The sequence below is a fragment of the Macaca mulatta genome, chromosome 17 (genome assembly GCF_049350105.2).
Source record: "Macaca mulatta isolate MMU2019108-1 chromosome 17, T2T-MMU8v2.0, whole genome shotgun sequence".
NCBI classification, from domain to species: Eukaryota; Metazoa; Chordata; class Mammalia; order Primates; family Cercopithecidae; genus Macaca; species Macaca mulatta.
Window position 1 is genome coordinate 15066679 of NC_133422.1, and position 22863 is coordinate 15089541.

General features: G+C 34.3%; 1 protein-coding gene across 7 annotated transcripts in view; it reads left to right on the forward strand.

The window, feature by feature from the left end:
- The window catches only part of NBEA (neurobeachin), a 742365-nt gene that overhangs the window by 444828 nt on the left and 274674 nt on the right, over nucleotides 1–22863 (forward strand). The gene's annotated exons all lie outside the window — the stretch shown is intronic.

The following is a 22863-nucleotide window of genomic DNA, read 5'->3' on the forward strand; positions in this document are numbered from 1 at the left end:
AAAAAAAAAAAATAAAACATGTTAACTAGAAATGTTTTGTCTTTAGTATGTGCCTAATGCAATAAAATCTCTATTGCTGTTCTCTGTTTCATACTGACTGGACAGGGACTGGCTTTATATAAGGTTCACCATAGTGCCATGCACGTGTGGAAGGTGGAGCTGAATAAATAACATTTACCATCACTGATTTACATTGTTTCCCCATCCCATCCATTTTCTTGTAATGTTTTATATAATTTTCTACAGAGATTCACAGTAAATATAATGGTATTTCATGTAATTACATTAATGTGCCAGGTTTTAATTAAAATACACATTTTCTAAATATATAATAGAAAACCTATAATGTTTATAAGTAGATAACATAAATATATTAAAAATAAAATATACAATTTGAAGTCGAATGCTGTCAATTTGGAAGACTTTTTAAAGGCCATGATTATTCCATAATAGCATTTTATTCTGTTTATTTTCTCTAGATTCTTAATGGTACTCACAATTAAATACTAATAGCATGGTAACAAATACTTACACTTTGTTTGCAAAATATATTGATATTCTACTTTAAACTCTCCAGTACATTATGGATGACTTGAGCAAAATTCTTATTAACAGAATTTTCATCCATACATTTGTGAGTTAAGAAACAATTAAATGTTCTCTGTCCCCAAAATATTTTTCCTACATAGTCTGAAATTCTTGAAAAATGCTTTATTAATGCTTAATGTCACTTTCAGCTGTTAGTTAACAAATGGAGGTACTTTGTATGTTAAATAATCACTTACTCCAAAATTTTTCTCTTTTTAATTCTAAATATTTAGAATAACTCATTATAAAATAGGATTATCTAATCCTGTAAGATAATGTTGACCTAGTTAAAAATTGAGAACAGGCAAAATGAAAAGTAGTAGTTATTTCCCAAAGTATTATTTAAAATTCAATGTTTTGGTTAACTAGATTAAACAATTAGTTTGTAACCATGATTAACCATCAAGGCAAACAAACCTGAATTTCATTTGATCATTTTATTTTCTAAATGTGTTTTAAAAATATCGAGTTTTTTATGATTGTTGATAAATGTGGCTGCCCTAAGCTTATAGCAGAAGATCAATGTTTTAAAAATTGAAACAGTATAGGTTTGTATTGATTAATGTGGCTAAATCAAAACGAGAGGTTTTGTAACAGCTTTCTTAGACAGGCTGCTCCCCAGTAATGGCAACCTATCAATTTTAGCTTTCCACTGATAAATCAGCTTGAAAATTGGATGTCAAAATTTTTTTCACTGAAGTAGTGATTTTTTTATGCCCTTTAACCTTTTCTGATATATTAGATTGGTTTATAAGACTAAGCTCTATCTTATAGAAAGCAGTTGTCAAATTGACATTTGGATAGATTTCTAAATGATTGTAACAACTATTTTTATCCCTGTATGTAAAATACGTGTGTGTATAATCATATATATTCTACCTCCCTAACTAGAAGGATTGTTTATCTTGAGAAAAATTCAATTTCACATTTCAGAATTATAGATGTGCTGTTTATGGGTCTTGGATATTCAAAGAAGGTCAGAGCCTCAACTGGAAGGTTAAGACACATGCTTCCAGAAGTATTTTAGTTTTCATTGAGTAGGGACATTGATTTTTTTCTTGCGAATTGATTTTTTTCATTTTTTTCTTTTTATTTCCTTGAAAATTACTAATGGATTAATTAATGGCACCTATTCTATGTTGTTACATGGTCAATAGTAATTTGATATGCTTTATTACCAAAAACAAAAACGAAAACCAAAAACTGACAACACTTTCTTATTTGTCAGAAACCAGTATTGAGGATTTGAAACAACACTAGAAAAGATTTGATTAACAGCACAGGAAAACAGGCTTAATTTGGATTTAATGGGGTAGACTTCAGTGACAGCTGACAGTACCATACCTTCATGCCTACATAGCCGACTTTAAGTTAGCCTGAAAAGGTATTGATTGTGAAGTTCCTGTTGTATAATTACTTTTTGCTAGGAAAATAAAAAAAGCATGGTGTATTGATCTAGATGGGAGCATTTGAGTAGCAGTTTCCCTTGGCTAACAGTGAGTGTCATCTTTCAGCCATGATAAATGGTAACGCTCTGGCTCAGCATAATTACTTTGTGGTGAAATGAACCTCCTATCCCCTTCTCCTTTTCCCTGCAAGGAGATATAGTAATCATCATCATCTGAAAGCCATGATTTACTGAACTAATCATCCTCTTAATAGAGGAAAATCTTTCCCCCTAGAGTGTGTCCAGTTTTTGCTAACTGAAACAGAAATGCATTATGAAATGATAGAATTTTTTTAAATTTCCAAATCCACAAGTACACATCTTTTTAATCAACTATCAATTATTCCTGACCTGTGCTTTTCCCCTCTGTCTATTCCCAAACTACTAGGTAACCTTTGATCTTAACTTCGAGTATAAATAAAAAGAGAAAAGAGAGATGGCCAAATCTTATGTACTCATTTTGACAATAGGTGGAATAATTATGTAAAGAAATTTATTCCATTTGGCGAAAATAGAAAGTTATTTAGTTACAACATGTCTTGGAAAGCCTTTGGGTATAACACTTTTTCATACAATTTGTAGTGTTAAGCACCATTATTATTTTTTAGATTCTGTGATGGTTCTCTACATTAAGAGGCAAATAAGATACCTTGAATGTGAAAACCATACAAATTCTGAAAAACTAAGATAATTTACATTGTATGTTAGCTTTTTTGGCAAAGATATTTAATATGTTATCAATTTTTTTATTAAGCCTATGTTATATTTTGCTGAAAATAGATCTGTATTTACTTGCCAGTACTTTAATATTTCTCCTGGGTAATGACTTTTAGTTAAGTAATGTTATTTAAAGAATATCTGGCAGTCATTTTAGATCATTTTAAGACTGCCGTGAAGAGTTTGGATAAAGGTCATTTTCAGTGATTGTGCTTAAATAAATGTGAAAGGTTTCACAAAGGGAATCTTGCTTTTCAGTGTGCCGTCATAAATTTCCTCTTAGCACATCTGGGAATACCAAGTAAAATGTAGTTGTTTCTGCCTTGAAGGCATTGTATTTTATATTTTCCTTCTCTGTGTTTATTTTCTCCTCATAATTCTATTTATTCCCACAACTGAGCACAAAGATTTCATTTTGTCTTAAATTAGATCCTCCACTTTTGACAGTTTGTGGAAACCCCTACATATATTTCTCTAAACGTTTAGAAAGAGTAGATTTTTTGCTAAGACTTCTTGAAAAGTCTGGCGGGTTCCTTTTTTTTTTTTTTTCTTTTGATAAACAGTTCCTCCTTGAATGTAACCCTGGTTCACAGTTTGCTCCCACTCTGACCACAGCTGGCCTCTTGCTGTTCACAGCTGAAAAGTGAAATCAATTCTTGGTCTAACAAAATGCAGATGAAAGCCATTCTGATCATTCATAGTCATTTCCCGTAATTTTATCAGCCTGTGGCACTTATATGATCTCTGGAAAGCATTGTTTATTCAAGTAAATTCAGTCCCAGCTTCTTTGTTGAGTGTTGCTGTCTTCTAGGGAAATAATACTTCCTTAAACCCATAAGCATTGTGAATAGCTCATCATTATACAGTTTTCTAAAATAACCATTGCTTTTTCCCCTAAGGAAATATTACATGTCTAATCAAATCCTTTATTATTTAAATTTTACAAAGTTGTATTCTAGGCAAAAATGTCTCTCTCTTTCTTACTGTTAAAACTTTAAAATTCTGAAACCAAGAAAATGCTAAAATACCTCAATAATAATGATCATTGATCTAGTATTTTCTTAAATTTTTTTAACAAGATTAGACAGAAAGTTGTATTATGGCTGAATGCTTCAAAGGTCACAGAACAACTGTGAGTTTGATGGAAAACAGCTTTTCTCCTTCCTATTTTAAATGGTTCCTACTTTGATTGCAAGCATTTATTATAATTATCAAGAGATTAGTCTGCTGTGATAGAATCCTTGTAATGGAACCATTTAAAAGGAATATAATGGCAGTTTATTGGATTCTGCAAAAGAAAGGAGCACAGATAAAGTGGTCCTTTCATAAATGGCTCAACTGCTAGCTGAGTATACTAATTTTATTATTCTCTCTTAGTTCCCTCACTTTAGTAGTTTTTGTGGCTAACATTACAGTTTTTTCTAATCTATAACCTGTCCTCTGGTCATTTCTATGGTTTATGTCTTTTGTAGGGTATTTGCGTGTATGTGTGTGTGTGTGTGTACACAAATAGCACCCAGTACTCTCTGATATATAGTTTTTGTTTTAGAACATATATTTGTACAATAGTTTTTCTAAGATTATTTTGAATATTTACTTTTTGATTTTTGAAACTTATGAGCATATTAGATGAGTCCATTCATCACTTCTCATTCATGTATACTTATTCTCTAGGTGCAATAAAGCAATCCCTCCCAGTGCAATAAATACCCAGGAAGTGGCAGACTTAAGACCTATTCTGTGCTAATACCTTTTCTATAAAAATTAATGCAGTTGACACTCAGGGTAGATGTATTTGGATTCTTTCTAATTTCTCAAAGGCAAAAATAAGGGCCTTAACACTTTCTTTTTCTTTGGAGACTTTAATCCATTTGGAGCCAGACACAAGAAAATACAAGGACAAAAATTTTTTTTTTTTTTTTTTTTTTTTGAGACGGAGTCTTGCTCTGTCGCCGAGGCTGGAGTGCAGTGGCGCAATCTCGGCTCACTGCAAGCTCCGCCTCCCGGGTTCACGCCATTCTCCTGCCTCAGCCTCCCGAGTAGCTGGGACTACAGGCGCCCACAACCGCGTCCGGCTAGTTTTTTGTATTTTTAGTAGAGACGGGGTTTCACCGTGGTCTCGATCTCCTGACCTTGTGATCCGCCCGCCTCGGCCTCCCAAAGTGCTGGGATTACAGGCGTGAGCCACCGCGCCCGGCCTTACAAGGACAAAATTTTTAAAGAACCTAAATTCAGTAAAGTAGATATTCCTGTTCTTTCCCAAACGGGAAACTAGTAGAATTGCAATGTTTGCTAAAATACTTGAATAAACAATTGGAGAATCGATGCCTGCAGAGAAAAGGCACTAAATGTTATCTGTCAGAGGTATCAGGGCTAGATAGAAGTCTCAAGTTCATCGGAACAGATTCTTGTGAAGTGGGAGACTGGAATGGGGAAACTTAAATAATGCTAAAATAAGGCTATTTTAGAGATTATACACTTTCTGAAAACAAAAGTCAGCTAGTAAGTACCTTGCACTAATAGGTATCTTGAGCATAATAGATCTTCAAGAATATTTTTTGGAAAATTTTGTTTTTATCAAAGTAATAAAGGAAGCACCACTTTTTAAGTCCTAGATTTTATATTTCTTTGAAGAATTTCAAATTATATTATCTCCTTTTTTACATTTTATGTTAACAATGTATGTGCTGTTATTTTCTTAATATCGCTGCTATACAAAAATGCCAGATTGAAGAGTAGTAATGGTTTTATTTCTTCATACTTACCTGGAAATTCTTAAATCACTTGTCGTATGCCGTAAGAAGGCCTTGCAGTCTGGGTGTGGTGGTTCACGCCTGCAATCCCAGCACTTTGGGAGGCCAAGACGGGCAGATCACTTGAGGTCAAAAGTTCGAGACCAGCCTGGCCAACATGGTGAAACCCCGTCTCTACTAAAAATACAAAAATTCGCTGGGCTTGATGGCACATGCCTGTGATCCCTGCTACTTGGGATGCTGAAGCAGGAGAATCACTTGAACCCAGGAGGCAGAGGTTGCAGTGAGTTGAGACCGTGCCACTGCACTCCAGCTTGGGTGACATAGCCAGACTTGGTCTCAAAAAAAAAAAAAAAAAAGAAGAAGGCGGCCATATAGCTCAAAGGTTATTAGAGATAATAACTCACTGTAAGAGTATACCTAGTCTTCTTTCCTTCATTACTTGAGTGTCATGTTGTACATATAGAAGAATTGGAATTTGTAATTATGCGACTGTTATTATAGGTATAAAGGAAGTTATCTAAAAGAGAGAGACATAATTCAGAAAGACTGAATAATGAAGATGGTTAAAGATTTACAAATTTGTTGTACATTCTACAAGTTTACCTTGCTTTGCTATTTAGTTCCATACTTAAGCTTTGCTTAAAAGAATATTTTACATGTGTGTTAATATTTACATGGGTGTTTGTAGGTAAATAATCATTGTAGATGCATGAAGTATGTGTATATAAATAAATAAGAATATTGGAAACATGGAACATAAAAGTAATTCAGAAGGGTAATTTCTAGTCACTCGATTCTTATGAGCACTACGCTTAAAATATTAAAGAAGTGAAATAAGGAAATTTACATATATTAATTGAAAACTGTCTCTGGCATTGATTGTCATACCAAGTCATCAGAAAGTTATTTCTTACAAAATTTTCTTCAAATATATATGCTAATTTTGACAATTAGTTTTCTGTACAACTGAATTGAGTTTTTGTTTCTATCTCATTTGTGAGCAATACCACACATGTAATGCTGCTTTCATTAATATGAGTTTGGTCAATAGTGGAGGTAAATTTATATATAGGGGAAACGTAAGAACAATAGCAGTGTGCTTGGTAGAAGGTATCACAAGCACACTGTTTCTCTTAGATTTTCTATTATAAATGAATAAAAATAAACTTTTCTACAAATACTGTATTTGTATTTTGTATGCAATGTTTTTATTAATTTTATTTAGAAGAATTCACAGAGACTGATAAGATCATGCTTTAATCATTCATAAAAACGAAAGCAAAAGAAAATATTTATGTTTACTTGCTAGTACTGTAATAAGGCAACTGAGAATTATTATTGAAAATTAAATAAGGAATTGTGGCATTTATTCAAGCACTTGGACCAAAAACGGGTAAGAGTTTTACTTTTGTTACAGATCTCCAATCCCTTTAGCCCTGAAGTATGTAAATTTTTGAATATGCCTATAGGAAACATTTGGTGGTAAAACCTAACTTGAGCCAATGTGTGTGTGTGTGTGTGTGTGTGTGTGTTTTGCCTTTATCCCACTTGGAGTCAATATTTATACATTTATTTTTGCAGAAATATTAATTTATTTGATTATGGAGTAGTACTCTAAATGCTGCTAGGAATGATATATAATACAAAGTAGCTGCACCATACTAATCTTCTAACATGAGAAAAATTATGATTTGCAAAACATACTCAATCCCAAGGGTTGTGCATAAGAACCATGCTAACAGTACAAATGGCAGATCAAAGCTGCCGTGAAACCTGAAGCAATTAGAAAGGAAAAATTGAAGTCAGGTCTTTGAATAAATGGGACTTTTTTTGCCCTAGATAATTTCAAAATAAGAATGGTATCAAGCCTAGACCAAAGATGTTTTGAGGTACAGAAGTTAAAAACTCAACTGAGTTAGCAGTATTCAAAAGGAAGGTCCAAGTAGGACATATCGTGGTTATTAATGACCTCCCAGGCCACAGTTGAACATTCCATTGGAAATTATTTCCTGTTATAGTTGTATTTGTTGGTTATCCAGAGCTAGCACTTTCGGAGTCCTATTCAGTAATTATGAGCTACATTCTTTCTGAGAAGCTGCTTTTTTACAGCCTCTCTAGACTAACCCTGCCAATATGACTGACTGGTTTTAAATTGTATTTAATCAATATAATTTGTCCAGTTACCCTAAAGTGAAAGATAGCAATTGGAATAGATTATTTTTCCCTGTACAACACCTTAAACAGTTAACTTAGAGCAGTAGTGGAAGCTGCGTCTCAAAACACATTTTAGCACATTTTAAAAAATGATTTTTAAAATGCTCCTGGTAGACAACTAAATGTAAAATTGCAGAGCATCCACTAGAGTTTTGCTCTCATCCCAGCTGAGATAAATTATAAGAAGTGCAATACTCCAAAAATTAGGATAATTATATGGCATAGAATAAAAAGAAAATGATAACTTAGCTTTCATTGCCAAACATTTAAATTAATATCCTTTGGTATGCTTTTTCCTTTAAAGTATTTTATTTGGTGAAAATTGGAATCCAAAACATCATTTGAAACATTTATTTTGGAAAATTTTCTGATTATTTTATTGAGATTTAAATTTAGAGTCCCTTTTGTTTTTCAGTTTCAAACATTTATGAAAAATTCAGGTACTACTAAAACATCCTTTTTCCTATTTGAAATTTCTATATGTAAATGATACCAATGATATCCTAATTTACAACTATGAAGTAGCTAAAACACTAAGACAATTGGCAATACAATTTTAGTGTATGGTTTTCCAAGTTAAAGGAAAGAAGTATGGAATACATCGTCTGTCTTTAAATGCTGTCTCCCTTGCATTTAGATTTGTATTTGATTAGACAGAGCAAACCTAGGCTTAAGTTATGTACCTCGTTCGAGAAGTTATTCTCTAATTGGCTTATTTTCCCTGGGGATATGTATTAAACAGTACAACTACTACTTTTGCTACCAGCAGCTTTCTGCTGGAGACTAACAGCCCATTCTAGGTATTCTTTAATAATATGCAGCATACCAAGATGACTAAGGCTCACCTTCCTATTTTAACTATTTTATATCATCGTATAGACACAGATGTATTAAATGGGGGAAAATAGCATATCCTTCCCTTCCAGAAAAGCAGAGACTTTATTTAGCTTATCTGTACCTCTTTTTGTAGGCAAATATGGGATTAATTGAATCCAGAAAATGTCTTAGCTTATTATTTTCTCTCTTGCTCCCAATCATTGATGGATGGGCCTATCTCCACCACGCACTTCAGCTGAACACTGTGTAGGTCTGAAAGGCTTACTTCTGGGAACAGATGTTTATGTATTTCTTTACCTAGAAGGAAAGGATTGTGTTTTCAAAACATAAGGGAAAGTGCGTTTTGTAATTCTCTCCTTTTTCCCTCACTCCCTTACTTCTCCTTCCTGCCTTTTTTCCTCCTTCTTTTTGGTACTAGAGTAGAGCTTCAACTATATATGTGATCATTGATGAAAACTTAAGTGTTACAGTAAAGTTGTAATGTTTAAAAACATTTTTTAAGTTGTTGTAAAGATTTTCCAAATCAAATAAAAAGTGGTTTACTTTCGATTTACCAACAAATTCAAATAATTAAAGGTATTTTTCTTGCCACATGAGCAAACTCGCTGGAAAGAAAATGAGACATTTCATTCATTCTAGATCTTGGTATCTCCTCCACATAACATGTACATATATACAAACACAGAACATGAACTCCCTTCCTGAGAAATTTCCAAAACCATGCTAGACATGGAACCAGCTAAATTAGCAAATTCTCTACCAGATAATTCCTTGTGATTTCTTCTCTTATCGTTATTATTTTCTTTTTCTACTTACATGAGGCTTACTGTTTTTTCTAATTTTTTGAGGTACAAGCTTAGGTCATTGGTTTTATATCTTTCTACTTTTTACAAAATATAAATATGTAAAGCTGTAAGTTTCCTTCTACACATTGCCTTAACTGCATCCCACAATATTTATGTTTTACTTCCATTATCATTGAGTTTCAAATGATACTTTTAAATTTCTTCTTACTTTTACTTTTCTTTTGTAACCTATGTATTATTTAGAAGTATGTTGTTTAATTTTCTGATATTTGGAGTGTTCATAGAGATCTTGTTATTGATTTATACTTCAAATTCATTGTAGTCAGAGAACATACTCCGTATAATTTCAATTCTTTTAAATTTGAAGATTGTTTTAGGACACAGTATATATGGCATATCTTGTCAAACATACTGATATGATTTGGATCTGTGTCCCTGCCCAAATCTAATGTTGAATTATAATCCCCTGTGTTGGAGGTTGGGCTCAGTGGGAGGTAATTGGATCGTGGGGGTGGGTTTCCCCCTTTGGTGCTATTCCTCTGATAGAGTTCTAATGAGATCTGGTTGTTTAAAAGTGTATAGCACCTCCCCCCTCTCTCTCTTCCTTCTGCTCCATTTATGTAAGACATGTCTGCTTCCCCTTCACTGTCTGCCATGATTGTAAGTTTCCTGAGACCTCCCCAGAAGGAGAAGCTGCTATATTTCCTATATAGCCTGCAGAACTGTGAACCACTTAACCCTCTTTTCTTCATAAATTACCCAGTCTCAGGTATTTCTTTATAGTAGTGCAAGAATGGACTAATACACATACCATGTTCACTGGAAAATAACGTACATTTTTCACTCATTGAGCATAGTGTTCTATAAATTTAAATTAGGTCAACATGGTTGATAGTGTGTTTCAAACTGTTTCTTTACTAATATGTTTGTCTACTTGTATTCTACCTATTGAAAGAGAGATGTTAAAATATTCTGATATGATTGTGAGATTATTTATTCCTATGATTCTGTCAATTTTGCATCATATATTTAGGCTCTGTTACTAAGTACACATCTGTGAATATTATGTTTCTTCAATAATTAAACTCTTTCTCGTTATTAAATATCTCTCCTTATTTCTGGTAATGGTACTTATTTTAAAGCAAACTTTGCCTGACATATATAGCTACTCTGGCATCTTCTGTTTATTATTTGTATGCTTTTCTATTCATTTATTTTCCACTCATCTGTGTCTATATTTTTAGTGCATTTTGTGAACACACAGCATATAGTTGAGTATTGCTTTTTTTTTTTTTTTTTGGAGACAGGGCCCTGCTATGTTGCCCTGTCTGGCCTCAGACTCCTGGGCTCAGACAAACCTCCTGCCTCAGCCTCTCAAGTAGCTGGGGTTATAGGTACATGCCACTGCACCCTAGTGGGTATTGCTTTTTAATCTATTTTGATCTCTGCCTTCCACTTAGAAGGTTTAGTTTATCGATGTTGATTATAATTATTGATGTGATTGGATTCAGCTCTAAAATTTTAATATTTATTTGTTTCTGTGTGTCTACTCTGTTTATTTCTGGTTCGTGCTCTATTCTCCCTTTCATTCTTTTTTTTTTAATTTTTTGAATTTTTTTAGAATTTCATTTTAATTTATATATTAGATTTTTGCCATGTATTTTTGCAGCATATTTTTAGTGGTTATATAGGGATTATTTTATACATCCTTAAATTTCAGTTTACATAGAGTTAATAGTGTACCACTTTATGTAAAACATAGAAACCTTGAAACCATATAGATTCATTTGTAGCTTATCAGACAGGGTCTTAGTCACCTTGCACCATTGCTAGGGACTTCAGTTGTACTCAATCCAAATGCTCAAAAATGGGTAACTCACCAATTCCTGCAAATTTTGCTCACCTCCAAAATGAGTCTATTTTTGTTTACTCCCAGAACATTCACATTGTTGTAACCTCTATTTTGTTCAGATTTTATGATTGCTATCTGTAGGAGATTCCATTTATGAGGCGTTTACTCCTCCAAACTAGAAGTAGAACTCCAACTAGGAGTAATTTTTCATTCATTCCTGTCCTTCACCACTCCTCCAATAACTTTCTCTGTGCCCGTGTATTCTATCAGATGGTCCTGTTGGCTCTATCAATGAAAGATATTCCATTTCTGACCTCATCTCTTCGTTTTCAATGCTATGCACTACCAGTGTCTTCATCCTGGACTTCTACACTATCTTCCTAACCTGTCTTTCAGCTTCCACTTTAACACTACAATTTTTTTCCTCACACCGAAGCCAAAGTAAGATAAAGTATAAATTTAATCTTATTACTACCCCTTCCTTAAAACCTTCAAAGACTCCTTCAAGACCCCAAATGAATTTGCCCCTGCCTAACTTTCAGAACACATTTGATCCCCTTATTCGCTAGGCTTAAGCCATGCTAACATCCTTTCTGTTAAACACACCAGGCTTATATCCAACTTAATGCCTTCCCTGCAGGCTCTCTCCACTGTCAGTGCTTTTACCTTTAATCTTTGGGTGGCTGGATCCTTTTCATCATTGAGCTGTCAGCTCATGTGTCAACTTCTCACAAAGGCTTTCCCCAACCATACTGTCTATAATGTTTCTAGTCCATCTCTCTCTTATGACTAAGCTTTATTTTATTCATAATACTTACCATTATCCACAAATATTTTCTTTACATACTCTGCTTAACTACAGGAGAATGTAAACTCCATGAGGGCAGAGACTTTTTTTTACTCTTGATCAGTGCTGTATCAGCTCCTAGAAATCGTGCCTGTTATAGAGTAGTCATTAAATAGGTATATTTTTCTTGAATACATATATGCATCAGAGATACTGTGGGTTCAGTTCCAGACCACTACAATACAGTGAACATCACAATAAAGCAAGTCACATGAATGTTTTGGTTTCCCAGTTTACACTATACAGAAGTCTGTTAAGTGTGCAATAGCATTATGTTGAAGAAATGAACACACCTTAATTTAAAACTACTTTATTGCTAAAATGTTAATGGTCATGTGAAACTTCAGCAAGTTAGAATCTTTTTGCTGATGAAGGGTCTTACCTTGATGTTGGTGGCTGCTGAAGGTTGGAGTGGCTGTAGCACTTTCTTAAAACAAGAAAACAATGAAGTTTTGCCACATCAATTGACTCTTCCCTTCACAAAAGATTTCTCAGCAGTATGTGATGCTGTTTGATAGCATTTTCCCATAGAACTTCTTTCAAAATTGGAGTCAATCCTCTCAAACCCTGCAGCAGCTTTATCAATAAAGTTTATGGAATATTCTGAATGCTTTGTTGTCATTTTAATAATGTTCACAGCATCTTCACCAGGAGGAAATTCCATGTCAAGAAACTATTTTCTTTGTTCATAAGAAGCAACTCCTCATCCTCAAAAGTTTTATTATGAGATTTCCACCATATCTGCAGTGATTTCCTCCACTGAAATCTTTAACTCCTGAAAGTCATCCATGAGGGTTGAAATCAACTTCTTCTAAACTCCTGTTCATGTTGATATTTTGACATCCTTCCTTGAATCACAAATGTTCTTAATGGTATTGGGAATGTTGAATCCTTTCCAAAAGGTTTTTGATTTATTTTGCCCAGATCCATCAGAGAAATCACTAGCTATAGCATTACAAAATGTGTTTCTTAAATAACAAAATTGAAAGTTGAAATAACTCCTTGATGTGTGGGCTACAGAATGGCTGTTGTGTTCACAGGCATGAAAACGATATTCATCTTGTACATCTCCAACCAAAGCCCCTCAGTGACCAAGTGCCTTGTCAATGGGCAGTAATATTTTAAAAACCTTTTTTTCTGAGTAGTAGGTCTCAATAGTAGGCTTAAAATATTCAACAAACCATGCTGTAAACAAATATGCTGTCACTAGGCTTGATTGTCCCATTTTTAGAGCACAGGCAGACTAGATTTAGGATAACACTTAAGGGCCCTAGAATTTTTTGAATGGTCAATGAGCTTTGGCTTCAACTTCAAGTCATCAGCTGCATTGGCCCCTAATAAGAGAGTTAGTATACCCTGTGAAGCCTTAAAGCCAAGCATTGACATTTCTCTAGCAATGAAAGTCCTAGGTGACATTTTCTTCCTATGTAAGGCTGTTTCTTCTACACTGAAAGTCTGTTGCTTAGTGTAGCCACCTTCATCAATGTTCTTAGCTAGATCATCTATATACCTTGCTGCAGCTTCTACATCAGTTCTTGCTGCTTTGCTTCATCTTGCACTTTTACAGTACAGAGATGACTTCTTTCTTTAAACCTCATGAACCAACCTCTTCTAGCTTCAAACTCTTCTAGCCTTCATGGAATTGAAGAGATAGGGCTTTGCTCTGGATTAGGCTTTCGCTTAAGGAAATGTTGTGGCTGTTGTGATCTATCCAGGCCACTCAAACTTTTTCCATATCAGCAATAAGGCTATTTTGCTTTTGTATTAGTGTTTTCACACTGCTATAAAGATACTGCCAGAGACTGGGTAATTTATTAAACAAAAGAGGTTTCATTGACTCACAGTTTGCATGGCTGGGGAGGCCTGAGGAAACTTAAAATCATGGTGGAAGCTGAAGCAGGCAACTTCCTCACAAGGCAACAGGAGAGAGAGAAATGAAGGAGGAACTTCCAAACACTTATAAAACCATGAGATTTCATGAGAACTCACTCGCTATCAGGAGAACATCATGGGGGAAACTGGCCCCATGATCCAATCGTTACAGGTCCCTCCCTCGACACATGGGGGATTGCAATTGGAGATGAGATTTCAGTGGAACCTCAAAGCCAAACCATGTAAGCTTTCGTATCATCCATGTGTTCACTGGAGAAGCACTTTTAATTTCCTTTAAGAACTTTTTCTTTGCGTTCACAACTTGGCTAACCATTTGGAGGAAGAGACCTCGCTTTTGGCCTATTTCAGCTTTCAACATGTCTTCCTCACTAAGCTTAATCATTTCTACCTTTTGATTTAAAGTCAGAGGCGTGAGCCTCTTCTTTCTCTTGAACAGTTGGAGGCCATTGTAGGGTTTTTCATTGGCCTAATATCAGTATTGTTGTGTCTCAGGGAATAGGGAAGCCCAAAGGAAGGGAGAGGGACAGGGGAACCACCAGTTGGTGTAGCGGTCAGAAAGCACAACATTTATTGATTAAATTTACCAACTTATATGGGTGCAGTTTGTGGCACCCCAAGACAGTTATCATAGTAACATCAAAGGTGACGGCTGACAAATAATCATAACATGCAATAAGAATGAAAACGTTTGAAATATCGCAAGAATTAGTAAAATGTGACGGAGACATAGTGAGCATATGCCGTTGGGACTATGTCATGGATAGATTTGCTAGATGCAGGGTTGCCACAACTCTGTTCAATTTGTTAAAAAAAAAAAAAGTATCTGTGAGTACACTAAAGTAAAGAGCAATAAAACAAGATGTGGCTATGCTGAATTTGCAGGCTGGGCTTGGTGTATGATTTCTTGAGCCTCCTTTCCTTATCTATGAAATTTGGGTATTAAAACATATATCACAGAACTATTGTAAGAATTATATGTTTCTATGTTTAAGGGATATAATGTAGTACCTGGCTCATATTTGTTACTCAGAAAAATTATCTTATTGAGAATCGCAAAAAAGAAAAGAGACATCTAATATGCCCTACTTTTTCTCAGAGCAAGAAAAATTCTATACATATTTTTAGGATTATACCACAACCTTGAGAGAAAAAGTAGGGGAAAGAATCTTAGAGCTCATATTATCCAAGATGATAGAAAAATACTTTAAGCAGGCCTGGGACCTCTATAAAATCTGATTCAACCCTCCCTCCCCTTACTGCCTCAATCCACAATAAATTTTTCTGTGTTATTCCATTTGTAGTCTGGAATTTATAATCTGGAATGTTCTCTGGAAATGTTGGAATGGGATTCAGACTATGGGATGACCAAGGCAATCACAGTCTCAACCAAAATTCATTTATCCATTTGTGGAGCACTCTTATGTTAGGAGAAAATCACTGAGAAACCATTGTTTTTATGGGAGTTGATGGTTTTTAGGCTCATTCTTTTTCAGTGTGGCTGTACTCTGAGGTAAGTAGCCGTGCTTTCCTCGTCCACATGGCACATCCCTTTTTATCATTAAAGGCTCATTTCTAACATCATCTATCTCTTTTTGCCCCAGCGGAATTCATCATTCCTTCACATGTGCCCTCAAAGCACTTTATTCAAACATTGATTACATTACATTGTAATTATTTATCTATTTGTTCTCCTCTCCACACTACTGTAAGCTTTTAAGTAGAAAATACTCCTTACTAATCTTTATTGTATTAACTCCTAGCACAGTTGCTAGAGCATGGTAGTCACTCAAAAACAGACACTGTAACAAGCACTATTTCTGAGCAATGGGAATAGAGCAATGGTAAGATAGAAAAGACCTCTGCCTTCATGAGCAGTAGGAGGTGGTGTGACTGTTCTAACATGCTTAGCAGACCCTGACTCATAGTAAATGATATTTTTAAGTGAAGAATCACCATCTCCCTGACAACACATTCCAAAGTATAATCAAAGGGCTGTCGATAAGTGTTACTTAACTAAAACAGTGTGTGGTCAAATGAATTTAGGAAATGTTGAGTACCAAAACAGTAAACAGTTTTGTTTACTTCAGATTTCCACTATTGTGGAAAACTTCACCAGAATCCCTAAAGTGAGTTAATCACGTCTTCCTAAATGTATTCTAAAGCATTTGTTATACCCTCTATTGCTCTATCTTAAGACATCTGTAAGAGAAAATCTTCTAGCTGTTTTACAGAGGGTCATTGCCATCTTTAAATAGTCCAGAATCAATAAGATCTGTCTGTTGCTTTGAAAAGAATGTGCTTTTAGGGAAGGCAGAGGTCGTTTATTATCAGCTAAATGTACATCATTTTATGCTCATTATTTGTATTTAGAATTAGGAAAAAACTTCCATTAAAGGTCAAATCAATGGATTATGGATTAGTGAGTTGTGAAGTGTGTGCTGAGTTTTCTAGTCATGTTATATGCCATTGTTTTAAAAACATAAGCCTCCTTTATGTGAAAGAGGAAATAATGAAACTGATTAGAGTGCAGCTGTCCATCTGTAATTATAGGTTGTGTAACCTGTGTACAAAATCTTGGGTTTGTATTAACGTTATCATTATTAATTTTACATGAACTATTTAAATTTTGGATATTGAGTCAAAATAAGCAAAATTCTGATAATTATCTAAATTGGGGAGATAGTTGAAAACCACTTCAAAAGGTGAACAAGAAAATATTTCAGACATTTTAATATAAAATTTAATTTAAATGTAATTGCAATAATAGATATAAATCTTGAAGTAAATACTTAAATATGTTTAAATTATATAAACACATCTGTTATGCTGATCTTTAGAAAAACATTTTATACCTGAATAGTAAAAATGAGTTCAAAATTAAATGTTATCTTTAAATATCAGTTTTTAAATAAGTACAAAATCATTTCTCTGTTGTGAATGCCATTTTTAAAAATACTTTTCCACATTAATGAGAATTTGGAAGAAAAAATATAACAAAAGATTGCTCTATGGATACTGAAATAGCAGCTCTTGTTCTTTTATTATTATAATACTCTTAATGTGGCAAATATAAGTCAGGGAGAGAAAATTACTTTGAAAATGACTTATATTTTTAAGGACTGACATTTATAGGAAAAAAAACTGAAGTACAGAGTGTGGAGAGTTTGATTGTTTTCTGAATGGACACAAAATTGAAAACTTTAGCCAAGTTAAGAGCTTTTGTAAATAGGAAGTTAATTGTAAAACAACAAGTACACTTTTTAATTAGCTTAAAAGCAGATGTGTTTGATAACTTCTTGGTGGGATGGAAACATTTTTCTTTGGCATGCCTCATAAATATGAGAAAAAATCAAATACAAATAGGCCAGATTGCATTTAATTACTGAGATGATTACATAGCCTAAAGCAAACTTCACAAAGGCAGACTAAATTGTCACCATGTTCTTAATTTACTATGTTGTATTTTCCTTTTAGGGCTAAAAGTGTTACTGGCAAATAATTCCCTCCTATTAAAGAATGATAAGCTTCTCAAAAAGTGATACTTTTAGTTCCGTTATCAGTAGTTTCATAACTACTTCTACCTCACTTGGTGGAGAAGCAAAATAGGACATACAGGATTTTGTTAAAATCCATAGCATGTTTGATACTTAGTAGCTTTCCTCTGCCTTTGAAAACTAGTCTCTGTCATAAGTTTGTTTTAAAATTTATGTCTACTTTTATTACATGAAAAAACTGTGAGAGAGCAATCACATTAACAAATATTAATAAATAAAAAAATTATTTAAAATAAAATTACTTAAATTGTATTTAAATATTTTATTTGAAATAGTTATTTATTAATGTTTATATGATTAATAACAAATATTAATAATAGCTGCCTAATATTTACAAACACTGTTATAAGTACTGTAGGGTTACACAGCTGCATGAGACGAATATCCTCATCTCTTGTTGCTTACAATCTAGTAAGAGTGTCAAGGTATAAATGCATAAGGCATTAAATGAACAGTTGAGATCCAAAAAAAGAACAGTACAATGATTAATTGCCAAATTTACAAGCAACAGTATTTTAGAGAAAGAAATGGCATGTGATACAAAATAAATATTAGAAACATAGCAAAGAAGAATACACAATTAATTGCCAATTCGATAAGCATTAAAATTTAAATGAGAAGAATAGCATAGAACTAGGAATGAACAACACAAGACTGGAGGAAACCGTCAGAAGGGAGTGAAGATTCTGGATAATGCAGTAGGAGAGATGATGCTGGAAAGAGGGCCCTCTGTGGACCCTGAGAAGCAGGATAGGAAATTTACTTCAGTATTTCTATCACTTCGGTAAATGTTGCATTAAAAATTGTTATGTTTGAAAAGAAACAAATCTGGATTTTTTGAAAACATATTGTGGAAATAGAAATGCAAAAATACATGCACTTTAGTCTGTGTGACAGTTGATGTAATTACTATTTGTTGGTGGACTCATGGCAAGCACTAGGAAAAGAGCATTATAAGAACTATTGCATCCATATGAATGAGAAATGAATACTCAGAGAAGTTATCATTTACCTAGCAGGTGGCAGGGCTGGGATTTAAACCCATATCTTAGTAGACTGTCTCATGCTGCTGCTGCTGCTGCTGCTACTGCTGCTTACTTATATGTGCCAGGCACTGAGCTAAACACTTTACATATATTCCTTCTATCAGTTTTACAGAATCGATTTTATTTTTCCCTGTTTTGTGAATGAAAGACCTGAACTTTAGATAATTTCTGTAGTAAAAATCATGAACTTAACAATTTTAATACCAGGCTTATAAATATGACATAGCTAATAAGACATCTTTAATATAAAATATTTTATGAGATTTTAAAAACTGATTTTGCAGTGATAGACGTAGTTTCAAAAATAATTGACAATTGTACAATTTCGCATTTAAGGATGTTCATCTCAAAGTAAGTCCTTTTCTGTGGGATTTCTAACAGTAATCAAATTTTGAAGTCTTATGGGGAAGAATTTTTAATTACAATTTCTAAGAATATGTAAGCCTATTCAATTCAATATAGCAGTAATTACTAAGATGAAAGAATGCCTACTTTCTTCCAAGTGTGGTAATTGCTCAATGGAATTAGATATTTCACAAGTAATTTTATAATTTTGTTAATTAAGATTAAAGTAATTATCTTGGCCCTGAGATTGCTGTAAACTGAGAGTCTAGCTCTACCGGCAGAAAAGAAAAAGAGTGTATATGAGCTCTAAAAAGGTTTGTATGCTATTCCCGCCCCCGCCATCCCCAGAAAAAAAAAAAAGAAAAAGAAAAAGAAAAAGCTGAGTCAGAAGAAGAGCTTGTTAAAGATGCAAAGAGTGAAAATGCAATTTCACATTTGTGGTAATAGAGAGCTTACTGAATAAAGCTAAAAACAAATTATTTCTCTTTTTTACTCTCCAGCCCTGCTTTCTTGTTTAATATTTGGAACCACTTTTTTCCTTCGTGTTAAAGTGAAAAAACATACTCATTGTACTAAATTTTTCCTCAAATGTTTCACCTTTAAACCCTTCCATTCACCTCAGCCAAATCTTTTTTTTTTTTTTTAATTTATTTCAGTAGGTTTTGGGGGAACAGGTGGTGTTTGGTTACATGAATAAGTTCTTAGTGGTGATTTCCGAGATCTTGGTGCATCTGTCACCTGAGCAGTGTACACTGTACCCAATTTGTAGTGTTTTATCCCTCACCCCCTCCCACCCTTTCTTTGAGTCTCCAAGTCCATCGTATCATTCTTATGCCTTTGTATCCTCATAGCTCAGCTCCCACTTATGAGTGAGAACATATGATGTTTGCTTTTCCATTCCTGAGTTACTTCACTTGGAATAATGGTCTCCAATCCCACCCAGGTTTCAGTCAAATCTTTTCTGTAGGATCATACCTGGTGACCTTTAAGAACTTTAACCACCACAAGAAATCAGTTGGTGGTGCTCTAGTGGGGTGGCTCTTCCTCTTTAGTCGTAGATTAAGGAAAGCTCAAGAACCACAACTCTACTGCTCTGTCTGAACACTCAATTGTTAATTTTGTTCCTCCTCCTTTAGCTGAAATTCAGATTTTATCAACATTGTGAATAAATATTTTGTGAGAGTTGAGCTCAGTTTCCTGGACAACACACTTAAAATGCCTGCTTTTATATCTTACAGTTGCATATAGAACCTGACCAGATGTTTATGGGTTTGTTTTTTTGTTTTGTTTTGTTTTGTTTTGAGACAGGGTCTCACTCAATTGCCCAGGCTGGAGTGCAGTGGTGTAATCTCAGCTCACTGCACCCTCTGCCTCCCAGGTTCAAGCAATTCTCCTGCTTCAGCCTCCCAAGTGGCTGGGATTACAGGCACCTACCACCACACCTGGCTAATTTTTGTGTTTTTTCAGTAGAGACAGGGTTTCACCATGTTAGCCAGACTGGTCTCAAACTCCTGACCTCCAGCAGTCCACCTGCCTCAGCCTCCCAAAGTGCTGGGATTACAAGCATGAGCCTCTGCACCCAAACTATTTTTTTCTGTTTGTGGTTATCACATTGAAATTATCCCTTAAAGACTATAAAACCACTTTATTCCTTCAGATACCAGAAAATTAGGCTTATAGGGAGTGATAACCAAGAGACAAGAAGCAACAGCTAAGTATTTTTTGTTCTTAAAAAAACTGCTTTTCCTGAAGAAAGCAAAATAAAATAAAACCCAGATTAAAGAATCAAATATGATGACATCTAATACTCTTAGAAGACCTTTCTGCATCATTCCAAAAAAAAAAGGCTATAAGCCTCTGATATGATTATTTTAAGGACAGAATGAAGATTTCCTCTTGAATGATTTGCTCTGCCCTTTATCAAAAAGATGCATCCGTCCACTTTAATGTTTCTGGTATAAATATACTTCGCCCTTTAAAAATTACTACATAACACTAAAATCACTAGCATTGCTGTACATCATCAACAGTCAAGCTGGAGAGCCAAATCAGGAATGAACTCCCATTCACAGTTGCCACAAAAAGAATCAAGTACCTAGGAATACAGCTAACTAGGGAGGTGAAAGATCTCTATGAGGAGACCTACAAACCACTGTTCGAAGAAATCAGAGATGACACAAATAATTGGAAAAACATTCCATGCTCATGGATAGAAAGAATTGATATCATTAAAATGGCCATATTGACCAAAGCAATTTATAGTTTTAATGCTATTCCTATTAACCTACCATTGAGATTCTTCACAGAACTAGAAGAAACTATTTTAAAATTCATATAGGACAAAAAAGAGCCCAAATAGCCAATGCAATCATAAGCAAAAAGAATAAAGCTGGAGGCATCACACTACCCAACTTCAAAATATACTACAGGGCTACAGTAACCAAAACAGTATGGTGGATACAAAAACAGACACATAGACCAATGGAACAGAATACAGAACCCAGAAATAAGACCAGATACCTATAGCTATTTGATCTTTGACAAACCTGACAAAAGGAAGCAATGGAGAAAGGATTTCTTATTCAGTAAATTTGGTGCTAAGATAAGTGGCTAGCCATATGCAGAAGGTTGAAACTGGACCCCTTCCTTATACCATATTCAAAAATAAACTCAAGATGGATTAAAGACTTAAATATAAAACCCAAAACTATTAAAACTCTGGAGGACAGGCTAGGCAATACAATTCAGGACATAGGCATGGGCAAAGATTTCATGATGAAGACACCAAAGCAATTCCAACAAAAGCAAAAATTGACTAATGGGATCTTTTTAAAGAGCTTCTGCACAGCAGAAGAAACTGTCAATAGACTAAACAGACAATTTACAGAATGGAAGAAAATTTTTGCAAACTATGCATCTGACAAAGGTCTCATCCAGTGTCTTTTAGGAACTTAAACAAATTTACAAGCAAAAAACAACCCAATTAAAAAGTGGGCAAAGAGCATGAACACTTTTCAAAAGAAGATATATATGTGTCCAACAATCATATGAAAAAAAGTTCAACATCACTGATCATAGGAGAAATGCAAATGAATACCACAATGAGACACCATCTCACACCAGTCAGAATATGGCTATTATTCAAAAGTCAAAAACAACAGATGCTGTTGAGGTAGTAGAGGAAATGGAACACTTGTACACTGTTCGTGGGAGTGTCAGTCAGTTCGACCAGTGTGGAAGACAGTGTGGCAATTCCTGAAAAACCCGAAGGCAGAAATACCATTAGATCCAGCAATCCCATTACTGGGTATATACCCAAAGGAATATAAATCATTCTGTTATAAAGACATGCATGTGTATGTTCATTGCAGCACTATTCACAATAGGAAAGATATGGAATCAACCTAAATACCCATCAATGATAGGCTGGATAAAGAAAATGTGGTACATATACACCATGGAATACAATGCTTCCATAAAAAAGAATAAGATCCTGTCCTTTGCGGGTAGGTTGATGGAGCTAGAGGCCATTATCCTTAGCAAACTAACAGGAACAGAAAATGAAACACCACATGTTCTCACTGGTAAGTGGAAGCTAAATGATGAGAACACATGGACACATAGAGGGAAACGACACACACTGGGGCCTGTCTGAGAGTAGAGGGTGGGAGGACAGAGAGGATCAGGAAAAATAACTGCTGGGTACTAAGCTTAATACCTGGATGATGAAATAATCTGTACAACAAACCCCAATGACACAAGTTTACCTATGTAACAAACCCGCACAAGTACTCCTGAACTTAAAAGTTAAAAAAAAAGAACTGTGTAATATTAACATGATATTTCAAAATTCACTGTGAGTGAAGAGTTTACTTGTATAGTGTATTTTTCGCCTAGATATTTTATTTTGCATGTAACTAATAGTAAGTTATCATACTTTAACCAAATGGCTCTACCTTTT